This window comes from Oenanthe melanoleuca, chromosome 4 (assembly GCF_029582105.1).
Source record: "Oenanthe melanoleuca isolate GR-GAL-2019-014 chromosome 4, OMel1.0, whole genome shotgun sequence".
Lineage (NCBI taxonomy): Eukaryota > Metazoa > Chordata > Aves > Passeriformes > Muscicapidae > Oenanthe > Oenanthe melanoleuca.
The window spans coordinates 25,347,658-25,357,381 of NC_079337.1; positions in this window are offsets into that span (position 1 = coordinate 25,347,658).

The following is a 9,724-nucleotide window of genomic DNA, read 5'->3' on the forward strand; positions in this document are numbered from 1 at the left end:
ACCTACCTAACAACCAAAAGATTTTGACCTAAATCAGCATAAAGCTTGGATTTATTTGAAAATCCTCTATTTAAAAGATTTTGACTGAAGGAATTGCTTAGATCAAAGGGACCGGTTTGGACACAGCTGTAATTCAGATTATTATTTGGAACGACTCAATTAGTGAGGACCTGAGGACTTTGGCAGGAAATGTACTTAATTCTATAATTTTTCAGGTATGCTTTCATAGCCTGCTATTTTACTTGCTTGCACACTCTCTTTTTCTTATTAATAAGTTCAGAAGTAGAAACTTCTTCAGCCATTCTTCCCATGGTCTTGCACAGTTGACAGTATTCCTGTATAAATGTTGTCCCCGTGCAAGCACTCACTTTGGTTCCTTGAAGGGGATTTTCCAGCCTGTCCGGTGACGCACGCCACACGTTGCCAAGCAATAATGGAAATGAACCCATCAACTCATGGTTTCCTTCCCAGGATAATCTGCCACTCCATCTGTGCCTTTGCAGCAAACTTCTGCTCTTCCAACATCTGCCCAATGGTTATTATGCAATCCATTTAATATATTCCCCAGGAGCCATAACCACTACTGTGCCTAGACGGGAGACCAATGAGGCCTCAGCAGACATGCCAGAGCAGGCCTCTCCAGGGGATTGAACAGGAGCCAGATTCACCACAGTCATTTAAGTACACATTCCTTTGGTACATGTGTGGCTAATCTACTTTTAATTGAGCTCCATTGTTTTCATATATTTAGTAAACAAACGTGCATAGGTGCAAAAGCTGCTGCTTGTTGACAACACAAACAGTATGCAGCTTGCTGGAGCTTTGGGCAGGCATCCTTGGCAGTAGATGTGGTACAGTGTAGTTCATGAGCAGATATATTTCTTTGTGCTTTTTGCCTTTTGTTTTTTCTTTTTTTCTTTTTTTTTTTTTTCCTCTTTAACATTTCCTGGATCTTTTTGTCCCAGCAGACTATTCTATGTGATTATCACAGCTGAGTGTAGGTGCAAACACAATGACCTGTTCCATGCAGACATCTGTGTGCCAGCATTGTTAGAGGGTATGAAGTGGGTTCTGTCTAGGTTTGCTCTCACTTTTTTTGATTAATATTAAGCCTCTTTAGACTGGGCTGAAAAGGCAGGGTTCTGCCTCTGGATGACTCTTTTATTGCCTTACAGAGAACAGAGAAATGTTATTCACTTTTCACCTACTTGATAAAAAAACAAGCATTCTTTCCCTATTGTTAGTCAATATTCTGCATATGATATTTAGAGAAACCTTGACATATTTTGTTTGATGTATTACATAAATGGTTGGTTGTCAGAAAAACAGGGCAAAAACTAGGTTCAGGTCATTTACTTCTTCTTTTTGGTGATGGTTTTAATTTGCTTTCCATTGCATGTAAGGTGGTCTGGGAAGACATGCCTACACCAGGGCTAGTACCTTGTTCCTGTTGGTGAGAGATGAGATATGTTTGGGGCAGTTTCAGGATCAGTACTTTTCTTGGATCCATCAGATCTGCTGTGGAAGCCCAAAGGCCATTCCCCTTCCTACCAAGCCTGATCCTGTTCTCACTATCACTGCGAGGGAGGACAGGAGGGATCGTTGGCAAAGACAGTGGTCTCCTCACTCCTTCCCTTTAGAGCAGTAAAAAAGATTTTAGTGGTTGGATAATCTTTACTAGTACACATCTAGATGACAGCTCTTCTGCTGGCAGGTGGTCATTCATCTGTAAGCAGTCTCATTGTGCTTAATTCACCTCAGTGTTACATCCTGACCAAGGGCTCCTGCTGCAATCCAGCTCTCAGCTCTTTGCAGGGGGGATGCTGCATCCGTTCATCAAGATGCTGTCCTTCATCTTAGCAAAGTCTCAAAGTGACATCTAGTGGAATACCTAGTCTCTGTGGGGAAATTTAATTAAACCACAGTCCCTTTATACCAGCACAAATATTGTGAAGGAAAACAACTCAACTCCTTTGACATTTTTACAAATAGGTTCAGTGGAAACTGCTGTGTTTACTTTAACCGACATTTGTTTTTTCAGTCAATTATCCCTCAGCCTTTTTTTCTTCCATAATTTATTACATGCAGCTCAGCCATAATAATAAATACAAAGTTGTTCACCCTTTCTGTTGTTGTCTTGCAGGCTATGCTACGAACAAATGAAATAAAAATGAGTGCCCCTAATCTCCCTTGCTTTTCCATCTCTGTGGTAGCCTCAAACTATTTATTATGGACCTTAGCAGTCTCATATGGAGCAGAGTTTAATCCCAAATGTGAACAGAAGATTAGTCTGAAACTCTGCTGGTTTTTTTCCTCCTGCTTATGTCCTGCTTCAAAATGCATGAAAGACACTAAGGGTTGTTTGGTTTGGGTTTTTTTTTTTTTTTTTTTTTCATTTCAGTGGTCTTTTGAGCAAGCCCTTTAACCATGACACTTAAAAACATCTTTTAGCCAGATGACATCTTTCTTGCTTAGTTGCTCGCTCTGAACTGAGAGACAAACACTCCATCTTTATTCAGATCTTTACTTCTCACTCCTGTTTTTTTCCAAGAATTTCAGGAAATCTTTAGAACTCTCCAAATAAAATGTGCCCAAAAATCCAGTTTTTAAAAGAAAGGCCCTGGGGACTGGGGAGGCGTGGGGGGTGGCAGGTTGTGGTGCTGGAATCACAGGCTGGACTTCTGCAAGTGTTTCCATGGGTTTCAATGCTTGGGTAATAGCCAAAGCTGCAATGAAAAATTATTTTTCAGGTTCTTCAATGAAAAACTGTCTGAATAGAGAAGAAACAGGACCTTTTTTATTTTTAACTTGCTGGTTCAGAATGAAAATAATATGATTGCAAGGGCAGAGCATGTTCTTCACAACTCTGGCATGCAGCAGCTGTGCTTTAAGTGATTTAAGACAAAGTGGTGAAACAACAGAGTGCACTATGCACTCATTTAATCCATCAGGTACTGTCATGCTGCTAACTTTCCTTTGTGCAGAGAAATAATCTGATCTTTGGTTAAAATCTTTTATTGAAGCAAACCAAATATATTACAACCAACATTCTTCAGCTGGTCATTTTATCTGAAAATGTTTCCATTTTCTGAACAGTTATTTTTCATAAAATCTTACCAGTTGAAAGCCATTTTTCTTCCTTTATTCTTCATAAAGAGCAAAAGGAGAACCTCAAGAGCTACATAAAGCTTTATATTCCATCTGGGAAGCTCATCAGCCATCCACAGAAATGAACCTATTTAAAGTAACAGTAAATAGAGATGTGAACATTTGGAATTTAGAAAGCTGAATCCACTGGAAATACGTTATTTTTCAAAGTCCTTTTCAATATGGCTTTTGCTAGTACTACAGTGAATCTGGGACATATCTAATGATTCTATAAAAACCCTTTATGTTCAGTCTAACAAATACTTAGGAAAACAGGAGGAAGGAAAAATTATATCAAATCAATATAGAAATCAGCTGTATATTTATCAGGATGTGACAATGTTATTTTTTTTATTCCTTTTTCCTAAAGCTTATGTGCATCTTGCTTAGAAATGCTTCCTTGCCATAAAATGCTTTCCAATATTTATAAAACATATTTAGAAACATATTTTCCATATTTAGAAAACAAGTTAGGAAGAGGGATTTCCTTTTATCAGTTTGGAACTTAACAGTTCACTTATGTTTTAAGTTGGATATGCTGGGAAATGCCCTTCAGATTACAACTGTCCTTTTGAGCCAGAGGTTTACTTTGATTTCTGCGTAAGTTCCACAGGTGTCAATGAAAGGGGTTTGGTTATGGCTCCTAGAGGAACTGAAATAAGTAAACAAAAGAAAAATCAAAACAAAAACTCAAAATGTGGTATGGACTTACTGAACTGACTTTCCTATAAGTCTTTCCTATAAGTTTTTCATGATCTGATACTAAACCTTGGTTTTACCATGTATGAATGAAAAGCTTAAATTCTCTTACTGTTGACTGACTCTGGTGGGGCTTCAAATAAATCCTCTGACTTACATTCATGTAAAAGCAAAACGAAAGACTAACTGGGACGTGTATAATTAAGTTCACCACACAGAATGCATGTGGTCACACCTTTGCTACTGTAAATTCCCAAAGGAGCTTTTTCACTGGAAAGGAGACAAATGGTGTGAGTGCAATGCAATACCCTGGTGAAAGCTGAAGTAGGTAATCCTGCTCAGAGGAAGAGTGGAGCAGCCCAAAGGCTGAGGTTGTCATCCCAGGTAGCACATCGAAACAGAGCTGTTTAAAAGAAGAGAAAGGGATCTCTGGTCTGCATTGCCATGTTTCAATTTAAACACCTCAAATCAGCTCTTTTCTTTCTTTCTTTTCTTTCTTTTCTTTCTTTTCTTTCTTTTCTTTCTTTCTTTCTTTCTTTTCTTCCTTCCTTCCTTCCTTCCTTCCTTCCTTCCTTCCTATTTCCTGCCTTAATTCATAAAGATGTTGGCCAGCTTCTTAAGGGTTGGTATCATTGAAATTAAGCATTTGAACAACTCTAAAAAGGTAACCCAGAAAAGTCACCTCCATTGACATTGCAAGCACAGCAAAATAGCTGAGATATCCTACTGCAACTTCATGAAATGATAAGTTCAAACCTTGAGACTGAATAGCTAATTATGTATCAAATTATGTAAAATTATTTCACTGTTTTTATGAGGTACTATTTGATAAGGATATTTTAATTAGTTTTAAGTTTAAGGTAATTTGATTGAATGTTTTCATAGAGATAGGATTTTTAAATTGTCATTCCGTGTTTCAGGTTACCTCCTGAAAGAAATAAATGAATGATGTTTACTTCAAATATGGTTGTTTATCCTAGAATAAAGTCCAGATCTTACTAGTTCAGCCCAACTTAGAGACTAATGACAGTCTTCTGAGTGTGATTCTGGCTCTGATAACAAAACAAAACAAACAAACAAAAAAAAAAAAAAAAAAAAAACAAAAAAAAAAAAAAAAAAAAAAAAAAAAAAAACAGCCCAAGAGAGAACTACACCTGTGCTTGTCAATAAGCAGTTTCTTCAGAGAAGTTAGACAAGCATGTGACACAGACACTACTGCATATAATTTCTAATTTCCTGAGAACCAGTTTACTTTTGACCACCAGCAGGGTTTCTTTGTTTTTCATTAGGACATGGATAAAGCTCTCTGTGTAACCATATCCAGATTGCTAATGAAAAAATATTGTCTGAAGTCACATATGTAATCTGCAGACTGTGGGTATAATAAGGGTAGGGAGCAATGTATCAACCTGTGCATGTACTGAGTGGCTTTGTTACCACACCACTGCCTCAACTGAGACTATATTGTGCTGCTTATTTTGACAGATGTGTGTGAAAATCTGCCTCTAGGTGGAGTTTCCATAGACTAGTTCTTTTGCAGACTTCAGGCCTTTCATCTTTCCTTCCTTTTTGTATTTTTATTTTTGAGTCAGTGCCCTGTCCTCATTAGTGGAAATTGAATTGAATTCTAATTAACTTAATAGAAATAGCATAGATTCTTATATTCCAGGACATGTAATGCATTGCAATGAAATTGCCTCCATTTTTCACATTATGCTTCAATTGCAAATGATGCTCATCCTGTACTGTGATAATTTTTGGTGAGGATTGACACATTTCCTGAGATGGTTCTGTGCAGTAAAAGCTGTATGATAAGGCAGGCTGGGCTGTGGATAGTAACAAATCTGTCATTGCTTGTACAGCCACTAAAGCACAAACTCCTTCACAACTACAAAACCAGTGTGGTGCAAACAAAGGACAGATGCTTCTTGAAACCAGAATAAACGTGATTCCAATGATCTGGGGCCCTCTGAACTCACTCTCCATTTTTCTACCCAATGCCAGCAAGGCTGTAGTTGTTGTAAGATACACCATGTGCTTCTAGGGTGCTATCCTGTCTTCTTATTTGCCCTCTGCTCTCCCATGCATTTCAGCCAAAGTTTTATCTACAAATGCCTCCTTACAGATCAGACCTCACCTCGTTCTTATGGTGGTGTAAAGTTGATGCCCAGGGCACAGGGGGAGAAGAAGCAGAAGAGGGAAGCAATTATTCTCTCCATACGTAGGCGCTTCCTCCTTCTCTTCCACCCCTTAGAAGCACAGGAAGTTCATCCTCAAACCATATGGTACCTAGAGATATGCTGTCTTGGGGGAATGCCAAGGGCCCAGCAGCACCCTCAGGGGCCAAGGGGGTCCTTTGCCTCACCTCCTCTCCCCAGCTTTCTATGGCGTGCTTTCTTTCACAAGTTCCCTTATCACACTTCTGCCAGTGCATCTCCTTCTGGCCTGCAACACCTGTGCTGCATTACAGTGCAGAAAACAATACCCACTCTGAGACAGGCAAACTGTATTTCATTTGTCAGCCTCGCTCAGCTACAGAAAAGCCACTGGAATTAATCCACTATGCAGCCTTTGATAGCCTGTTACTGAGAGGCTGGGTGAAAGTACTGGGGGCACTGCAGGAAGGGTCAAGGCCTTTGGATCAATGTTTGAGCACACCAAGTTGTGCCTGAAGTAACCAGCAGTAATTATTTCATTGCTGTGATGTGCTTGTTTCTCTCTGACTCTCCATTGGCAGTGATGTAATCAAAGTCACTTGGTCTGGAGTTGGCAGACACACAATGGTTTGGCATTTGTGATCCACTTTGTTAGCAGGACCTGCTTATAATTTGTAATATATGATTTCCTTCAAAGTGGCATAGTTTTGAAAAATAGCATGTGATGCACTAATAAATTATTCAGCCTTCTGAACTGGCTACATGAAAAGCACATTTTTCCATCTGCATCTGGCTAGGCATTTGCAACTGTTTCTCTTGGATCTGTACCGCAGCCCACTTAGCCATGGTTTTGTGACCTCCAGAAAGGATTAATGCAATATGTTGTGCAGGGGCCTGCTAGTGAAGGTCACTTGGAAGTGTAGGCTAGTGTGACATGTGGCTTCCCACCTGCTCGGTGCTGTTGGCCACAGGGACCATATTATCCCATGTCTCCAAACTGTGGTGAGCTCAGGCACGATACACAAAAGGCAGAGAGTCCCATTCCTTTCTAACCATATTCTAGTTAAGTGCTACAGGGCTCACTGCTGCTGGGTTTTCTGGGGCTATTTCTCATGGGACCAGTAGCAAGAGACTACCTGTTATATCTACAGCTACAGTTAACCCAATGCCACTTTAAAAAGTCAGAAGTGGAGACGAGACCCTTAACACCACTTCTTCTGGAGGAAAAGGAGAACCTTTGTCATTCCTGTTGAATTTACACAAGGGATTGGTACTATTCAGCCATTAACAAAAACTCATCCTTTGTGCTTTGATTAGTTTTCAAGAAGTCAATTTGGATTAGACACTATTTTTGTTGAGTTCAGCTGCAGCACTCAGGACTCCAGTCTAAACCCAAGATGTTCTTCGAAGAGGGACATAAAGATGGTATTAGCCCAGGGGAACCGAAACCTCAGCAGCTCAAGATTCCTTTTTACTTTCTCTTCTGTCCTGGAAATAGCATTGTGTAGTCTGCTCTGAGATAGGAAGACTTATGGGGAAGATTTTTTTTTAGGATTTTATTAATTAATTGTTTGCATAATGTTACCTGCTTTCTGTACTTGGAGGTGTATTTCATCAATCAACGTGAAGCATTTGTACATGAAATGAGTAGTGGAGCAGTTTTCAAAAAGTTGTAGAAAGCCAAAATTATCTCTCTACCTTAAGCATACTAATTTTCATAGGCAGTGTACTCCGTTGTTAGGCACTGGATAAATGATGATACAGACTGAAAATAGAGCTACACAAACATTTTATTTTTGTGACAAAAGCTGTTCAGTGTGCCAGAAACATAATCATGATCATATTCAGCTAAAAAATACCAGGATTTAAATGCCCTGGGCTTTAATTTTGATGAAAGACTTTTGCATACCACCAAAAAGAGAAATAATCAGTACTGCCTAGGGTCTGGCATCAATCAGGCTCAAAATTATTTCTTTGCCAAGGAAAATACATCTTCCATATCTTGGGCTAGGCTGGATGTCTGATATGTTGGTACTAGAAAAAAACAAAAATTGGGCATGTTTAGACTAAGATGAGAAGCTTGAGTCCTCCATGACAAGGAAAAGGTGCACATTCTTGTTAACTCTGGCAAATCTGAGAAGTCAGATTTGAATCCTCATTAAATGTAAAATAAAAATAACATTGAGAAAAAAGATTTGCCAGATTATGCCTTCCTATTATTTTAATGTGTGATTTAGTAGAAGAAGGAGTATTAAGACAGGCCATGAATGAATATAAATACTGCACTTTGGCTAGACAAACCAGGCACAGATTTAAATGGAGAAAGGTGGGGGAATGAGTTATCACTTTTTCCCTACCATATGCATCACTACACTGGGGAAATGCAGACAGCACAGCCAAGATCGTGCCTTTACCTCCCAGCTCAGACAGCTGGCCCTCAGCACTTGCTCTCCCATGGCTCTCTCCTCCTTTTGTCCCAGCACCACACTGTCTTCTGCTTCAGCCCCACATCCACAGTATGGAAAGGCTTTGTCAGTCACTCCCATAAGGGCACCCAAGTTTCAAAATGAGCTTCCAGAAGGGCATAATTACCAGCTGCCATTAGTACTACTGTCTTTCCCTGTTACAAGACCTTCCTGTGCATGGATTGGTACACAGCATCTCATACACAGGCAGAGAACCCCTTGAGCCACTTGGACATATATTCTTCTGGACTCTCCTGCTACTCCTCCTGCCTTGCATCCACCCCTGCACAAAACACTTGGCATCATGAAAAGGTCTTAGCCTAGTTCCCACAGGCACAAGGAGCATACATTTGGGATAGAAGTGGCTGAATCCAGTGAGACTCAGGAGTGAAGAAAACTCATGGGATCAAGGCTGAGAAAGGGTCTTACCTCTCAGAAGCTGTTATTGCCCCAATAATTTTGGTGGTTGGGGAACACAAGCTTTTGTTGTCTTCTGTTGTCTTCTGAGTGGTGAAGCTGGCATTGCCCATACCGCATAACTCAGCCCCTACGTGTGTGTCAGCAGAGAGCCAAAGGATGATATTTCACAGCTCTGCAGTAGCTGGGCTAACCTTCTGCAAAGCTCTTAACCTTGAGCTAATAAGTTTTACTCCTTCAAGGGGTAAAATATTTAACTGCAGCTGTTTACTGTTTACAGAAAGAGACTGACATGCAGGCCTTCCCATTGTGCTGTTTGGCCCATATGAGCTCTGTTCACGACGAAAGGAGAACAAACATTCAGATTTTATTACATTTGCAACTTGCAGAGGGCAAACTGTCCTCAGCTGTGTTGCTTGTGAGATCTTTCTTGAGCTTTGCTCATTATCAGAGACAGTATTAATTTTTTCAGTCATTTTCCATTTGTTGTCCAACACCAGACCATGAAAAATGAGCACTGACGTAATGATTGATCATGGAGCTGGGGGTTGAAAGTGAACACTAGAACTGTTGGGCTGTATTTGAAAAGGGTTTGGATTTTTTCCTTTTTTTTTTTAGATTATAATATATTGTTTGTGAATGGGTTATTTATTAGAGCCATGTGTAGCCTAAAAGGTTTGTAAAGATGATTACTAAAGCATATCCATATGTGGAATGTGTGTGCATATTTGTAAACTTGGCGATTCCTCCACAATTTTTTTTTGTTTGTAGAAAAAAAAGTCTCTGAAATTGTGCAGGGTCATTCTTTTTCCTAATAAGCAGCATATTTTCAAAACTATT